The sequence below is a fragment of the Lynx rufus genome, unplaced genomic scaffold (assembly GCF_022079265.1).
Source record: "Lynx rufus isolate CCGP_SWC_20201006 ecotype Redwood Valley unplaced genomic scaffold, mLynRuf1.p SCAF_8, whole genome shotgun sequence".
In the NCBI taxonomy this organism is placed as follows: domain Eukaryota; kingdom Metazoa; phylum Chordata; class Mammalia; order Carnivora; family Felidae; genus Lynx; species Lynx rufus.
In genome coordinates, this window is record NW_025814896.1 from 19,976,912 (window position 1) to 19,995,888 (window position 18,977).

Below are 18,977 nucleotides of genomic sequence, written 5' to 3' on the forward strand. Positions count from 1 at the left end.
AGGAAAAGATTTGGAGGCAATTTTGCCTCTTAAGAAAGTATTGTACGACGCTCACTTACAGAGGATTTATGAGAAATGAAATGGAAACTCTTTCAAGATTTTATTAAGAGATATAGTCTTCCTGCATAACTTCTTTCCCTCCTGGACATTTATGAATGTTTGGCTGGAAGGGTGGTCTGGGAGCCGGGTTTTGATATATGTGGTTCCTACGAGGAGGTGCCAAGGGAGACATTTTTCCATCAAAAGCCATATGCATGCAGGATCCTGGAAAGTCTTCCAGCAACAGCGGACAGTGGCCATAAAAATGATCTAGGGAAAAAAACATGCCAGCCAGTACCAGTCACTGCGGATGCTGGAAGGACCAGAGGCCAAATGTGTAAATACCTTCAGAACTTTGTATGGAAAACAATAAGGGTTTAATTTGTCTTTGTACCAGACTCGGAGTTTTTTAGGACACAGCCATAGCTAGAGAATGGCTAGCAAGGTGATTTGTTAACTCGGCCTCCAAGTGCACGGTTGAAGCCCACAAGAGACAGGAAATGAGAAAGGTGTATGACTTCGTGGCCCCACCCCACGGGGGCCACTCCTTTGCTTCAGAAATGGACTGAGCTTCCCACAGCACCATAGACGGGACCATCTCATGGTGTCACCAGGGCAGTCTCATGCCTCTCAGTGTGTCTTCTTAGTGTGTGTGGCTGAACACTAATCGTGAAGGCAGGAACAGTAATTTGCCAGGGAATATATTTAACAAGCAAGCACACCACACACACACACACACACCCACCACCACCACCATCAACAACAACAACAACAACAACAACAACAACAACAACAGAGAAAAACTAAACTTTTGCATTCCTGTCCCTTACCTTTCTCTCCAAATTAATCTTGGACTATATTCTCCTTTGATGGCTGAATCGGTACCCACGGATCATTCTTGGTTCCTTGATGCTTCTATTTGCCACAGGACTTCTCACAAGCTGTTGCCACTGTTTGGAAGAAAATTCGATTGGCTTTCCCCATGCCTGTCCAACTTCTACTTACCCTTCAGACATCAGTTCAAATGGCACCTTCTCAGGAAATCTGTGATACCTGCCTGCCTTCTCCCAGATTAGACTACACTACTTGTCATCCACACCCATAGCTTTGTAGCCCTGACACGTTTGGCACTTACGATAGATATGCTTGTAGTTATTTGCGTGATAATTATTTGATTAATATTTGGGGAGCCTACAGGACTACCAGCTTCCAAGGAAAAGAACTGCGTCTGCTTCCCTTCTCCGTTTTATTTTTAGAACCTTTGCCCGAACCTGGCACATAGTAAGCACCTAATAATTATTTGTTAACTAAGTGGCTAAATGTGGTATTGTGATTCATAATAAGAAATATGTATTTGGTCATCAGCCTCTTTCTGGCACAGAGCTAAAACTCTTGGAATTTCCTAAGTGATGAGAGCAATGAAGGTATATTTTGTTATGTGAACGAGGTGACTTTTGGAAAGCCCCTAAGGATGGGGGCTGGTTGCCAGGAAAACCAACCATGGATTAGAGGGTTAGAACTTTCAATCCCACTGCCCAACCTCCAGGGAACTTAAAGGGGCTGGAGATTGAGATTTATTGCCAATGGCCATTGACTTAATTAAGCATGCCTTTGTAATGAAGCCTCCACAAAAACTCAAAGAGAGAGAGTCTGGAGAGCTTGGGGGTTGGTGAACACCTGGAGGTTGGGGAGAGTGGCGTCTGTGGAGAGAGAGCATGGCAGCTCTACACTCCTTCCCACATAAGCAGCTCTTGCGTCTGGCTGTTCCTAAGCTGTGTCTCTTATAATAAACCACTAGTCTAGCCGGTAAAATGTTTCTCTGACTTCTGTGAGCCACTGTAGCAAATTAATCAAACCCAAGGAGGGGGCCATTGGAATCTCCAGTTTGTAGCAGGTAGGTCAGTAGCACAGGTGATGGCTTGGGACTGGTGACTGACTTCTGTAAGGGGCGGGGCAGTCCTGCAGGACTGAGCCTTCAACCCGCGGAATCTGGCATTATCCCTGGGTAGATAGTATTAAAATTGAGTTGAATTATACGGCACCCAGCTGGTGTCACTGCTTTGCCTGATGGAGGTTTGGGGAGCCCCGCTCCCACCTCACAGTGAAATTGGGTGCTCAGAACACAAAAGACTAAATAACAGCAATAATTGTTACGGAAGTTACTGTTTATGATTGATGGCTGCCGGTCCTTACGCTAAGCACTGTTTCTAATCCCTACACAAATCAACATGGTAGATTTTATTACCCTCCACTTACAGGGACAGAATTGAATTTGTTGACTTCTGTAAACTGGCCACATTGTTAGTAGTGACAGACCTGGGATTTGAGCCCACATCAGCTTGATAGTACCTTACCTTTGTTCTACCATAACATGCTGCCTCCCCTTTCCTTTTTTTAGTTTAGTGAATTTGACATGTTACATTTTGTAAACTTAAGCTCTACGGTATATTATTACTTTGACACGTTTATATTGCAATACGATTGCCATTGAAGCAATATTTATCACATTACATCCTTATAGTACGACATTACTGTCTTCATTCCTGAAATGGTGCGTTAGATCCCTATGGCTTATTTACTGCTCCTTACAAGTTTGTGCCCCTAAACGTCATCAGTCTTATCCCCCCAGCCCCCAGCCCCTGGTAATTGTCACTTCACTCTGTTTTTTCACAGGCTTGATTTTTTAAGATTCCATATACAAGTGGTATCATATGGTACTTGTCTTTCTTTGTCTGACTTATGTTGCTTAGCACAATGTGCTCCAGGTCCGTCCATATTGTCATAAATGGCAGGATATCTTTTTTTTTTCTCATGGCTGAATAATATTCCATTGCGTATGTATAGACCACATTTTTATTTATCCATTCATCTGTTTATGGGCATTTGGGTTGTTTCCATATCTTTGCTATTGTGAATAATGCTGCAATAAAAGTGAGTATGCATATATCTCATTGAAATCCTGTTTTCCTTTTCTTCCGGGTATATCCCCAGAGGTGGAATTGCTGGATTGCATGCTAGATCTGTTTTTAACTTTTTGAGGAATTTCCATCTTGATTTCCATTGCGACTGGACTAATTTGCATTCCCACCAACAGTGTTGTGAGGGTTCCCTTCCCTACCATAACTCCTCATCTCTCGTCTTCTTGATGATGGCCATTCTCACAGGTGGGATGTAGTGTCTCATTGTGGTTTTTATTTAGATCTCCCCAATAATAAGTGATATTGAGCATCTTTGCATGTGCCTTCTGGCCATTTTCATGTCCTCTTTGGAAAAGTGTCCATTTAGTTGTGCCCATTTTAAAATCAGATTTGCTGTTGTTGTTGTCATTAAGTTGTGTGAGTTCTTTATATGTTTTGAATATGAACCGCTTATCCAATATATGGTTTGCAAAATTTTTCTCCCATTCTGCCCGCCATTCCATTTTGTTAATTGTTTCTTTTGCTGTGCAGCAGCTTTTGAGGTTGATGTGGCCCCATTTGTTGTTTTTTTACTTTTGTTGTTCGTGCTTTTGGCATCATGTCCAAAACCTCATCGCCCAGACCACTATCAGTGAGCTGCTTCTCTGTGTTTTCTTGTAGGAGTTTTATGGCATCAGATCTTCTGTTCAAGTTTTTGACCCATTGTGAATTTTTGTGAGTGGCATGAGATGGGGATCCAATTTCATTGTACTATATGTGTTTCTTCAGCTTCCTAGAGACTGTCTTCTCCCCGTTGGGTATTCTTGGCCCCCTTGTTGGAGTAGTTGACCCTTTATACTGGGCTTTAATTCTTGGCTCTCTATTCTGTTCCATTGGTCTATGTGTCTACTTTTGTGCCAGCCGTACTGTTTCCTTACTGTTGCTTTGGGGTATAGTTTGAAATCAGGACATGTGATACTCCCACTTTTTTAAAAATTTTTCTTCAGGGTTGTTTTGGGTCTTAGGTGTCTTTTGTGGGCCCACACAAATTTTAAGACTGTTTCTTCTTCTATTTCTGTGAAGAACACCTTTGGTACTTTGAGGGGGGTTGCATTGAATCAGCATATGGCATTGAGTAATATGGATATTTTAATATTTATTCTTCTGATCCATGAATGCTGGATGTCTTTACGTTTGTCTCTTCTTTGATTTCTCTCAGCAAAGTCTTGTAGTTTTTATTGATCTTTCACGTCCTTGGTTAAATTTATTCCTAAGTATTTTTTTTGATCCTATTGTGATCGGGATAGGGTTTTTTGTTTTTTGGTTTTTTTTAAATTTCTTTTCTGGTGCTTTATCACTAATGTAAAGGAATGCTACTTATTTCTGTAAGTTGATTTTGTAAACTGCCACCTTACTGATTGGCTCATTCCACAGTTTTTTTTTAATTGACTTTTTGAGAGTTTCTATATATAAGATCATATCATCAGCAAATAGTAACAGTTTTACTTCCTTCTTCCTGATTTGAATATATTTAATTCTTCGTCTTACCTAATTGTTCAACTAGGAATTCCAGTACTATATTGGATAGGAGTGGTGAGTGAGAGTGAGCACCTTTGTCTGGTTCTTAATCTCAAAGGAAGCTCTTTCAACCTTTATTTATTGAGTATAATGTTAGTTGTAGGTTTGTCACGTACGGCCTTTATTGTGTTGAGGTATGTTCCTTCTACACCCAGTCTGTTAGGGGTTCATATCATGAAAGGATGTTGTATTTTGTCAGATACTTTTTCTGCATCTATTGAAATGATTGTCATTTTTATCTTTTATTTTGTTGATGTGATGCATTACATTTATTGATTTGCACACATTGAGTCATCCTTATGCTCTAGGGATAAATCACACTTGATCATGGTGCATAATCTTTTTTGTGTGTTCTGGATTTGATTTACTAATGTTTTGGTTGGACTTTTTGCACTTGTATCATCAGGGATATTGGTCTATAGTTTTCTTGTGCTATCCTTATCTGGTTTGGGTATCAAGGTAATATTAGCTTTGTGGAATGAGTTTGGGAGTGTTCCCCGTTCCTCAATGTTTTCCCTTTAATGTGCTATTTCTTACCTAGCAGGTAATGCTCTGTCAGGTGGAGGGTAAAGAGGATACTATGAACTATGAACCTATGAACTATGAACTATGAACAAGGACACCAAAACCCAGTTTTACATCCACACTGACCTTTTGTCTTTCCTAGCAGAAGGCCAGAGGGTTTTGTAAACTCTCTCAGGTCTAACTGGTTCCCACCGCAGGTGCCGACTCATCACTTTACATCTTCTACACCAGAGGATACACCTCCTCCAGGATTGTCCGCCATCACCACTGGCCACCTTCCAGGCTCTGCTTCCTCATTACCATTGCCGAAACGATGCTTACTTTGCTCTGCAAAGGGAAATTTTGTAAAATTGGCCCTGGATTGAAGTAGGCTTGTTTAAGTTGTACTCTCCCATCTTGGCAGGGCAGCAGGAAACGCCGCCAGCCCCTGCCCCTTTCCCTAGTTCTCATGCGTGGCCAGAGCTGGTGATGTCTCACCCACATCTCTTTAGTGGCAGCCAGTTTCTGATAATGGCAGAAAACATGCTAGTAGTTGAAGTTGTTAAATCATCTCTCTGTTTCAGAGGTTTTCAATGTAACCATCAATAAACCATCTCTCTATATCCGAGTGTGCATCAGTATGAACTGCAGGGCTGTTGAGACATGCTGGCTAGCCCCACCCCCCCGGGGGCTTTTGATTTGGTAGATATAGGTTGGACCCATGAACTTGCATTCTTAACAAGTTTGCAGGTTATGCCCATGCTATTTATCTGAAAATCATATTTTCAGAATTCATGAACCGATGGTTGTAGAATCAGCTGGAGAGCTTTTAAAAGTCCTGTTGCCCACAATACACCCCAAACAAGTTAAATCCAGATCAGTGGGACTAGAGCTGAGATATCAGTGTTTGCAAGACTTCCCAGGTGATTCCAGCAAGGAGTTAATTTGCTCTCTGGAATAAGTGAGAAGAGACAGGACAGACAAAGGCTCTTTAAGATATAGCTGCTCAGAAGACATCGCCAAGAATCTGCCTTTCCCCATCTTTCTCTCTTTTTTAAATAAAATTGTATGTATTTAAGGTATAAAGCATGATATGATATGATATGATATGATATGATATGATATGATATGATATGCATATACATTTGATATGATTACTATGGTCAAACTAATGGATCTATTTTCTCACATAGTTACCTTTTTGGTGTAATGAGAACAGCTAAAATGTACTCTCAGAGCAAATTTCACTGGAAATACTCAATAGAGTATTAATAACTATCGTCGTCATGCTACATATTAAAGCTCTAGACCTATTCATCCTAAATTATTGCAACTGTACACCCCTTCACCAACATTTCCCCATTTGCTCCACCTCCCTACCCTGATAAACCAATGTACTACTAACCGCTTCTATGAATCTGTCTGTTTGAGATTCCTTATATAAGGGAGATCACGCAGTGTTTATCTTTGTATTTCTGACTTATTTCACTTGGCATAATGTTCTCCAGGTTTATTCATGTTGTAGCAAATGGCATATCTCCTTTTTTTTTGAAGTTTATTTATTTTTGAGGAGGAGAGAGGCAGAGAGAGAGAGGGAGAGAGAGAATCCCAAGCAGGCCCTGAGTGCTATTAGTGTGGAGCTCGATGCAGGATTTGATCCCGTGAACCGTGAGATCATGATCTGAGCCTAAATCAAGAGTCAGACGCTTAACCAACTGAGCCACCTAGGCACCCAGGCTGAATAATACACACACACACACACACACACACACACACACACACACACCAAATTTCCACTACATGCCTCAGGTTAGTGATTCTGATTGTTCATCAGACTCACCCAGGAGGGCTTGTAGAAACACAGGTTGCTAGATCATCCCTCCAGAGTCTCTGATTTGGTAGGTCTGGGGTAGGACCCGAGAATGTGCATTTTTCCCCAGTTCTCAGGCGATGCTGTTGCTCCTAGCTTGAGCACTACATTTGGATCAGCACCGCACGAGGAGAAACAGAGTCAAAATGGAGGAAATACTCCTGGCTTCTCTCTTTTCCATTCACTGTCTTGTTGCCGGTGAAGAAGTCATGACTTTGTGGTGAATGGTGCAGAGAGAAAGAACTTATCGATACCTATGGCTTAGCTCTTCTGGGATTTTTCTTTCAAGCTGGCCCATGCTGGTTTGGCATTCTGGACCCAGAAGCACACCTGGGTCAGAGGCCAAGCCCAGCTTTGAAAGTATATATGGAGGTCCTTTCTACACCTAAGAGAGACAAAGCCATGATTCTAACAAGAATCATGCTCACCGAAACCCTCCAGGGATTGATCCTAAACTCTAGGCTTCGAATTCATCTGGAGTTTATTAAGGGACCCAATGGGCCATCCATAGATCCAGTTCAGTGCTGTGAGCAATAAGGATAATTTTAAAACATATCATTCAGCTTCTTTTCAGCTTCTTGTGTCTTTTTCTTAATTGGTTACTAACTTGGGGAGAGGTGAAAGGTGTAATTAATTTTCAGTACTCAAATCCCATTAGCAACTTAAAATTAACTTAAAATTTTTGAGTTCTGTCACATCTAAAAATCTCTTTATGAGATCCTTGCAATGGATTGATAGTTTGGCTGGAGATACAAACCTATGGGGGAAGGGGGTTCTTCTCTTATAATTGTTAGGTTATTAGGACCAGAGTTAGAGAATTTGCAAGACTTTAAAAATTTTTTGTAGATCCGAGGTACTCCGGATGTTGGAAGTCCCACTCCCGTCATATGGAACACAATACAAAGAACCATCCTATAATGGTATAATATTTTATTTTGCATGTGTTTATTTAATCTCTCATTTTTTATTTTTATGTATTTTAGTCTCTGTCTCTCTACGTATACACAGTATGCATGGATATAATATCTCTATTATATCACACACATTGTGTATTACATATAATATTATATATGGTATAATATGTAATGCACTTCTTTATGCGTATCATGTATAGCTACAGATAAAAATGTATATATCTAGAATAAAGTTCCCTTCCATAAAACACTTTAATGGAGCTTAAAATTCATAGGCCCTAGACCCTATGTCTTAATGTCTAAAGGATAAAATAGCCCTAAACATCCAGTATTGGTGATGAGAAGTTTGAGGTCAGTTTAATTCTCACTCCTTTATATGAGTCTTTTCTACACCTTGGGAACTTTTTGGATCTCCTCTTTATTCTTAATGCTTGAAATCTCCTAATAATCCACCGAGGTTTGGACAATCCTTTCCTTTTACACTGGACTCTTAATATATCATTTCAGTATGAATGCTTATGACCTTTATTTCTCTGGGAAATTCTCATATATTAAAACTTTGATATTTTTACTCCTAGTTTCTTTTTTTCTGGAACTTTAAATATGGGGCAGAATTATATTAATAGCTGCATGACAGTCCATTAAATAGATAGGCCATGGCCCTAATGTAATAAACTTAGACTGCTATAAGTAACATCTCTGCATATTGTTCTTTTGAATTATTTCCTCAGGAATAATATTTATTAGGTCAAAGATTTGGAAGCTTTTATGTAGACTTGCCTGAGACCTTTGGTATGAGAAGCCCCCTTTGAACAGTGTCTTACAAACTGAAGAAGTGAGTCTGGGGCCAGTGGCCGATCGTAGATGGAATTCAGGCCACAAAGACACAGCCCCAGAGGCTGTTCTGGAAAGGCAGACATGCTCTGGTCAGGGCAGTTAATGTGCACCACAGACACCTGTGAGGTTAACCTTTCTCTTCCCTCCTGTACCTGTCTGGCGGGTGATGTATCTGATTCAATGCCTGATCCAGGCTCTGGGGACCTTATGTGAAACACTTTGCCATGTTATACACTGTCTACTGGCTTTAATGGGAAGAAAGTATTTATAAGACCATTGACTGTGTTGTGCCAGCCGCTCCCCAGATTCCCTGATCCATGAGGAATCTGTGGACAGCTGTGCCTTTGGAACTGGGAAAACCCCACAGGTCCCCTCCCAGCTCATTCCACTGCCTGGACTCGTCGAGCCACAGCGCTGGCTTACGGCCAGCATATCCCTGGCTGTGGGATAGTGTAGGGCTACCAGTTTTGTTTGTCTTAATAAGGAAAGAGACAAATCACAGGGCTTATTTTGTAAGCTACAAAGGATTATTCAGTGCAAAAGCAAATGGCATTTTCTTAATGAAGAGTCAGGGTGAGCTAGGGGTCTCCATGACTTATGTAAAATGTTGCTGTGTCCTTTGTTTGCTCCAGGTGAGCAAGCTTGGGGTGTGAGTAAGGTAAAAATACACACTGGCTGCAGTGACACCCACCTACTAAATGCCTACCTCCTTGCCTGGTTTTGTCATACTTCAACAACATCAAAACACAGGCATAAGTTCCTAATGGCTTCCCATTCAGCTCTGTCCCAAGGTTGACGTCACTGCCAGAGATAATCTCTGTTACAAGACTTTGGACAGATTTTCCAGGCTCAGTAATTTTGGATCATTTAATCATCTGCTCAGCAGTTTTTTAATGTGTCCATATTATGGTGGCTAGAGGATAGAATCAGAAATATTTTTGCCTTCATTGTATCATACTTAGCTGTGTGATCTTGAACTATTCATCTAGCATTCCTTAGCCTCAGTCCCTGCATCTATGAAATTCTTATGGTGCTTGACTTGTAGTTTTCATCTAACTGACCATCAAGAGAACCAGACTCACAGATCACCCAGACGTGGGAATAACTGGAAATATAAAAGAAATATTATTAATACAGCAAGAGCTGTAATGCAAAAAAAAATGGACAACATACATGAACAGGTGAGGCGTTTCAAAGAATGAAGGATGCTTCCATGCCAGAAATCAAAAACTTGGGTGCAGAGATGAAGAATGGCTTTAATGAGTTTATGAGTGCACTTGACACAGCCAAGGAAAGAGGCAGTGAACTGGAAGACAGGTCAATAGAAATTATAAAAATAAGACTGGATGTAAATTAAAAGGGACATCGTAAATGGCTGTTGAACAGTTTATCCAAATTAAAGCACAAAGAGAAATGAGTGAAGAAAAGAAGGAGAAGGAGAATGTGGGGGGAGGGAGAGAAGGGGATGAGAAAGAGAGGGAGGAGGAGGCAGGGGAGGAGGAGAGGAATACATTATCCAAAAAGTGTGGGAAAATATCTTATTGTCTAACATATATGTAATTGATGAAGTTAGAATCACAGCAGAAGACACTAATCCAGAAATCCAAGATGCCCAGAGAACACCAAACAGAAGAAGTTAGGGAACCCATATATATGTAGTATGCCTACTCACACACACACACACACACACACACGCTTACACCCTTAAAGGAAGAACAGATCTAAGAATTATCATCAGAGATTCTGCAGCAAAAAGAAAACCAATGACATCCATAAAGGACCATAGGAAAAACAAAACAAAACACTTCCACTGCCAATCTAGAGCAGTACACTCAGTTCTTTCCCCCCAAAATTCAATAGTAAATGGAAAATAAAGACTTTTTCAGACAAACAAAAATTGATAGAATCCATTATCGGCAAAACTTCACTGATAGATGCTAAGAGGTTCGTCATGGAGAAGAAATATTATACTAACCAGAAACTTGGATTTGCACAAAAAAAGCATAATTGGCTGTCTACAGTAAAAGAATGGAAAGGACAAGTTTGGAGTATAGTTTTGTAATGATTATGAAGAAAACTAAAGGAAATCTTTGCAGCCTTGTGATAGGCAGTGATTTCTTAGTGGGACACAAAAATCACAAAGTAAAACAAAATTTTGTTTCAGTTGATAAAATGGACTTCATCAAAATGAAAGTCTTTTGCTCATTTTGGTTAACGAAATGAGATCAACCGCTCCCTGGGAGGCCACATTGGAGAATACATATTTAATAAAAGATATTCATACTATATCAAGGACTCTCAAAACTCAGTAATAAGGAAAAACACCCAATTAAAATGTACATCAAAAAAAATTTTTTTAACATTTATTTTTGAGAGACAGAGAGAGGCAGAGCATGAGCATGGGAGGAGCAGAGAGAAAGGAAGATACAGAATCCGAAGCAGGCTCCAGGCTCTGAGCTGTCAGCACAGAGCCTGACACGGGGCTTGAACTCACAAACCATGAGATCATGACCTGAGCTGACATCAGACGCTTAACCAACTGAGCCACCCAGGCACCCCAAGATACACCTAAATTAAAAAAAAATGTCTCCTTTCCAAGCTCTTTGGGATTTTTGTTGGTTATCTTCTTGTTTTAATTGATTTCTAGGGTAATTCCTATAGTCAGAGAACATACTTAATGTGACTTCAGTGCTTGGGAATTTATTGGCACTTTATGATACAGCATCTGCTCCATTTTGGTGAATGTTCCATTTGCACTTCCTGTAAGTGTGTGTGCATTTATTGGATGCACAACAACAAAATCAGCCAAAATCTGTGTAGCTAGTAGTTACTTCACTGGTAACCTCAGACCCCAAACCTTGGAATCCCAAACCTTCATCTTGGTGATTGACACTACACTCTTCATCCGCCTGATTCCTTCACAGTGGATACCAACTTTAGTAGGGCTGCTTGAGATGAAGTTCGAAATTCAAGGGTGATTCTGTGTTTCTTTGGTGTTCTGTACCCTTTTTCCCATTCCCATCTCCCTTCCTACCTCAGAGCAAGATCCCATGATACTGAAGTTCTTCTGCATCCAGTATGTCACAGAAAATGAACATGTGATAAAGTAATTACCCCCGGTGTGTCCAGCAAAGACATTCACATGTAAAGAGAATGCATAGAAATGGCCATGCTTCCCCTCAAGAGATACCTCACTTAAAGATAGAAGCATGGTTGGCTTTGACCTAAACTCACATCTCAGCTGCACAACATGCAGTGTGTCGTGTAACAGTTTACTCAAACATCCTGTGATTCAGTGTTTTCCCCTGTAAAATGGAGATAATAATCCAACCTGAATTACAGGATCAGGGTGAGGATCTTATGAGGTAACACATACAGTACATCTATAGAGATAGATGCAGCAGGAATACTTATGATGGGCTCTGCTTAAAGTCAGGAGAGCTGGCATGAGACCTCAAGTGGATTTTGTTGGCCCAGGATGTTGGCTGAGCTTGCGAATTGATGTGTCTACCAGGAGGGACTAGGAGCCATCTCGTGTGGCATTATGGAAACCAGAGGAAAAAGACCTCCCTCCCCATCCCCCTGCCATCCCACCTCCCCCTCCCACAAAAGGAACACACGGTATTTCCTCTTTGCTTGGGGTTGATAACTCATAAGTGCCAGGCCAATTGCAAAACTTACACAGTGATATTGGGAGATGGAGCCAGTGGCAGAGGATATATCCCCCCTCCCCACCATAGGAGGAATTTCTCCATCCCCTAATCTAGGAGGTATTTCCCCATCCCCTAATGTGAGACTATCTAGAAAAAAGGAGACTTTTTTAATGAATAGAGACAAAGAAGAGATAATTGCAGAACCAAGATCCCCATGGAGTTGATCAGTCCCCAGTGACCGATGATTTAATTAATTATGCCTACGTGGGGCGCCTGGGTGGCGCAGTCGGTTAAGCGTCCGACTTCAGCCAGGTCACGATCTCGCGGTCCGTGAGTTCGAGCCCCGCGTCGGGCTCTGGGCTGATGACTCAGAGCCTGGAGCCTGCTTCCCATTCTGTGTCTCCTTCTCTCTCTGCCCCTCCCCCCTTCATGCTCTGTCTCTCTCTGTCTCAAAAATAAATAAACGTTAAAAAAAAAATTAAAAAAAAAATTAGGCCTACGTAATGAGGCACCCATAAAAACCCAAGAGACCAGGGTTTGGAGACTTTCTGGGCTGTTTAAACACGTGGAGATATGGGGAAAGTGGTGCCCTTGGAGGGGGTATGGAAGCTCTGTGCCCCTTCCCTAGACCTTGCCCTATGCAACTCTTCCATCTGGCTGTTCCTGAGTTACATCCTGATAGACCAATGATCTGGTAACTAAAATGTTTCTCTGAGTTCTGTGAGCCACTCTAGCAATTTAATCAGACTTGAGGAGGAAGTCTTGGGACTTTCTGATTTGTAGCCAGTTGGTCAGAGGCACAGGTGACAACCTTGGATTGCAAATGGCATCTGAAGTGGAGGGAGTGGCATTCCTCTGGGAGGTGACCCTTAACCGGTGGCCCTTGATGCTATTTGCCAGGAAAGTAGTGTCAGAATTGAGTTGGATTCTGGGATATCCGGCTGGTGTCTGGAGAAGTGTTTGTCGGTGAGGGACCTCCCTCCATGTTGGAATTGGTCCCAGAATACACAAGACAGTAAAACTTGGTCATTTAGCCTATTCCTAGGGGTCAGGGGCATCTCTCAAGAGAGCTCCGTGTAGCAATCTTGTAGCACGTAGAGTCTCCAATCCATCTCCCCTGATTTCATTACTACCTCTTTTCTAACTTTGCTTCTATGAGTCCTCCTCCAGATCCAACAAACTGCTCTCTTGATTCAGCCGAAATCCAGTGAAGTAGTTTGAATTTATTGGCTAATTTTCTTAAGCGAGATTAATGGATTATTCATTGTTGGTAACTCCTATGTACACAGCTACTGAGATAAAGCAGGTGGGGGGTATGGGTATGTGGGTGCATGCATGTATACATGCAGGAATCTGATAACATTCTTCCAAGGTTACATGCTAAAACCAAGGTCTGGTTTTTCCCCTTGCCCTCAACAAAGCATCAGGTTTCCTTTCTTTGCCAACCAGCGATCACATTTCCTGGTGAAAAATAAAACTCAGGTTCCATTACAGTAGGGAAATCGGTAGCACGTGCTAAAATTTGGATGTTTCCATTTCAGTAGAACTAATGATTTTCAGGTGCTAATCGACAAAACCTTGAGAAAGCCCTTCACCTTCCCTGCCAGAGACAGGAAGGCATAAGGTTGTATCTCAGGCATTTGTAGGTAGAAGGTTGAGTCTTCAAGCCTGTAAGATGTGGTTTGAGGAACGTGGGTAGTGCTTGGAAAAAGAACACTGCTGAAATTGAGTAATCTGAATTTTCAGTATGCAGTTGATTAACTGTGCCACATTGAGCACGCCCTTTATAACTAGGATGACCATATAATTTATCTTCCTAACCATGGCACTTTTGAGAATAAAGGGGGAATCTATTAATAACTGCACCGGGAAAAATGGGCATAAAATCATGACTGTCCTTGACCACCTAGTATGTATGTGGGCCCTATATGTAACTTCCTACCACCCTGCCCATACCCTCCTGCCCCACAAGCACCTGGCCTAAATTGTAAAGCCAGGAAATCTAAACCAATACAGATTTGGTAAAGCTGTCTGAGAACTAGGTATTCTGGACAAGGGTAGCAGACCAGTTCTAATACCAGGATGTTAATAGCTCACATTTGCCCGTGACCTTTCAAAGTAAAGTTAGGCACCCAGAGTGGTCACATTTCCTCTGAGGCATTTGGAATGTTGGCAGCCAGACCCAAGTGATTTGTATGTGTCATTTGCATGCTCTTTGGTGGGTGAAAGGGGGGGTTGGCATTGAGCAGAGGAATGTAGGAGACCATCAGAAATTTCCTGGGCTTTGCTGGAAATGGAAGGCCCCACTTAAGATTGTGCAGCCCAAAGCCACATTTGAGGCATGCCGCACAAGGTGGTTCCCCAAGGGACCAGGACTCTTGCGTTACCGAGTTCAGCAGCCAGACCAGGAAAATCAGTACCCTACTGCTAAAGGGTAGGAGTTTATTCAACTGAAAATTTAAAAAAATAAATAAAGGTTTGGCTTTTTCTGTAGGCCTCCAAGGCGACTGGGGACAGGCTCCATCCTTCGGGCTTCTGCTTTTATAGTGTTTTAGCTCTGGGAATGTGCATGAGCCAGAAACACAAAGCCACTGGATGCAAAGACTTTGAGAAAATCAGTCACAGACTCTTGGAGGCTGGGCCTTAACATCACCTCATTTAACCCCTTTAATTTACAGATGAGAAAGCTGAGGCCCCAGGTAGAGTGTCCAGGATCCCCTGTCTGTTAGTATGACATTCTAGGTAGCGAGGGATTCTGGATCTCAGGGATGTTCTCTGATAACACACTTGAGGCAACATCAGGATGTTCTCTGATAACACATTTGAGGCTTATTTGAGGCATATGTGGTGCAGTCAGCCAACACATTTCCTTTCCAGTTTCATCCATTTTGAGTTGGGTTTTCTGTCACATAACCAAAAGAAATCTGCTGACACAGATATGAAAGAGGTGATTTGCCTAAGGTCATGTAGTAAATAACATGCCCAGTGCTTAAGATCTTTTTTCTCAAGTAGAATTATCCTCCTGATAGAGTTCCATTTAGCCTCGGGAGTAGATGGCCCATGAGCTTACCCAAAGTTCACTGCCTGCACCGATGTCCAAAGCAGAGTGTCAACTCGGGTAGAAGGTGCTTCCCCCACAGTGGCAATCCTTGATTCTTAAACCCTTCTCAGAATGCAAGGGATAGAAGGAAAAAGCAAGGAGAACTTCGTTTTCTTCAAAATCCAAATTGGAGCATTCTGCCCACTTATAATACAGAGCACTATATTCAATGAGGGTCTTGCAAAGGACTCTGATCTTTTAGCTTGGAAGAGGGAAAACCCAGGAATTTGTGGATTGACTGACCATTTCTCAAGCTCTGATAGCCATGTTGTAGCTATTCCCGGGGGTAGATTTAAGGCTAAAGGTGGGAAAGTGTGGCGAGATGGATTTTGAACCAACAGTAAAATTATTTAATAATTAACACTGTTCAGTAACTTAGGAGAATACCTTATGATTGGTTTTATTCAAGAGGAAACTCATTTAGATGGAAATAAGATATTTATAATATTCCAAATCTCCTCCCACTCTTCCAACTTCTTATTTTAGAATTATAAGAATTCAGGAGTAGATATTTCAGGCCAGGCCAATAGGTAATTGGAGGAGAGGCTGGAAAATGATATAGATAGGACAGAACCTTCATCTGTGACCTAGCCCACAGTCAGATTTTGTAAATGGTTCACACGTATGGGAACTATTGGGTATAGTGCTCTCTATATGCCCATTTGGTTCAAATTTTAATTATGCTTTCAAGTCTTCCAGATCCTTTATCATTATTTGGTTTCCTCCAAATGATGAGATTTAATTGAAATTCTTTGCATATTTCATGGACTATGACCACTTTTGTATCATGAGTATTTTATTTCCTTGAAATTTCCAATCACTCCATGGAAAACACAATGATCCTAGGTGAATCTTTAACCCTCTCACTGTATCCCTGACCCTGCCATCATTATCCCAGGATTCTTGGCCTATCAGGCTTTTAAAATTTTCTTAAGCTTATTTTAATCAGTATTTTTCATGAAAAATACTCTTGTCTTTTACATTAAAATTTGTTTGCATCTAAGGGTGCATTAGATACTTATAATTTATTCAATCTAATATCTGACATTATACACCTTGCCAATTTTTTTCATTTGTTTCATTTGTGCTGCTTTCTTCTCTTTCCCTCTCTTAGGTAGAGAATATATATACTTGGTTTCTTTGCTTTGTTTTCACTTTAATTCGTAAGTGTTCACTTTTATGTTCTCCTTGCTTATTTTTGTAAGCTTGCATTGTTGTTACATATATGTGTGTATATATATATATATATATATATATATTTTATAATTTCTTTTTTCTAAATATCCTTATGATTTACTTATTTATCTGTTTGGTTTTTTTTTTTTTTTTTGCTTATTTAATTTCAAGTAAGATCTTCACCCGATGTGGGGCTTGAGCTCCTGACCCTGAGATCAAGAGTCATGTGCTCTACTTACTGAGCCAGTCAGACACGCAATGTAATTTCTTGATTTAAGTACTTAGGCCTTGCTTTTTCATTCTTTCTTGTTGAGTAAAACCACCCATAGGTGCTATTTTGCCTTATAGAATAGTTTTGGCTATAGACCATAACCTTGGATTAGCACCACCTACGTTCATCATTTAACAGTTTTGCCTTTCTTCTAAGAGTTATTTGAGATATGTTAGTGACAAGTTGTTTAAATATTCATTAAAACAAAGAGAATTATGTATATTATAATGTGATCAGAAAAATCTTCTGTGACTTTTGGACGAATTATTTAAAAAGTAGATTAGACTAAAATTTATTGAACATGTCATAATTTTCTTGTACCTTACGTATATCCCCAAGTCATCTTATTAATCCAGAGAAGTAATCTTGCTCTCTCAGTACAAGCCTCTGAGTCTCTGTTTCTTTGTCTTTTTTTATGCTGGATGAATTTCTCTGGGAATCTAGTCTCTCTCTCTCTCTCTCCTCACCAATATCTACCTATTTAGGTCAATATAAAGTGCAGATTACTTCTTCAATTCTTTCCTGATTATGTCAATTGAATAAAATCTTTCTCACATCTGAGTAATTTGTTAATGACTAAATCTGATCATGGTACCTATTTTGTCTTTGTTTATACATTTTGACTTGGTGAATTTTTGCCTTCTTGTAGCCACAATAAAATATAAAGAGTAGGAGGTGTTACGTAATAGGCCCTCAGAAATTTGTTGAGTCACATTCAATAGAGTTCAGATTCCAAAATAGAAAATCTTTGTTCCTAAATGGGAATAACTTCCCCACAACGTAATGCCTGGGATATAGACCCTGAACTAGGTGGATTTTGCAAGTTAAAATGGATTAATGCAAAATTGTTCACACAAGTGGAAACTGTTGCTGTTAATAATGAACAGGACTACTGGTCAAAGAGAAATTGAAGCCACCTGTACCAAGTTAACCTTTCACCTCTGCCTCTGTCTCTTTCTGGGTCTAGAAAACTCCTCCTGTGTTTCTGCTTCCTCTACCAGTAACTCTTCCCCTGGGACAGTCAATTCTGAAGGCAATTTTCCAAGACCATTTGCAGAATTGGCTGGGGCTTCAGCTGCGACATGAAAAAGGCATTTATTCTGGGACCTCAAAATGGAGTTTGGAGGAGACATTGCTGAACTTGTTTCAGAAATAGATTCTATATGCATCAGTTTTATTGCTTCAGGTATACATGTTAAATCTAATAGTTCAGCTAAAACAATGTGTGTTTGTGTGTGTGTGCATGTGCGCACCCTGAGTTGGGTGTTGTTTTCATAAGTTTTTGCAGATATTTTGACACTTTCATATGCAGGCTAGGAGTCTGGTGTTATGTCCTGAGTCACGCATCTGCTGAAAGCAACTATTTGTGCTCTCATGCAGGATCACGTGCCAAAATCAGAATGCCTTGCATTCTTGAACCTTGCAATGCAATAAAATATTGAACTATCCTGTGAAAAAATCTAGAAAACAATCTGGTTTTATTCTGTGTATGCATATACCAGGTTAAGCATCAATATATTTGAATTTTTTTTTTGGTCAACTTTTGACAAATTTAGATAACGTTTTTTGAGGCAAAGGAGAATAAGCAAGGTTAGTCTAGGTTATGAAGTGTCTTACCTACCAATCTTGAGATTTTAGGACTCAACACTTACAGTGTAGATTAACTAATCTCATAAGGTGGCTTTATCATGTGCTGCCCAAATTGGGACACTTTTGAGAGTGAAAGAAGGTGCCATCACTGAGGACTACAAGTGCAAACCCATCCGTGTTAGGCAAAATATGACATGTGGTCACCTCATACTGTGAGCAATAAGGGAAATAAATATTCTTTCTGAATATGTAAAGCGATGGCCCTATTTTTGCTACATGCATGAAAGCTTGTATTCTAGGTTCGAAATGACAAATATTTAGCCCATCTGATAATTCCCCCCTTTCCTGAATTCATAGCATGTGTTTCCTCAATCGTATTCTTTCACACTGATCTCTGGTATGGTATCAGACTCTTTCTCAACATGGCTCTCCAGATAGTCAATAACTATTACTGGGCTTAGCCCATAAGACTGAACTTGCTATACTGTGCCCAAATAAATTTGCTATGGCGTATGATGGCTAGGTTTTTGTTGTTGTTTTTGGCAAAG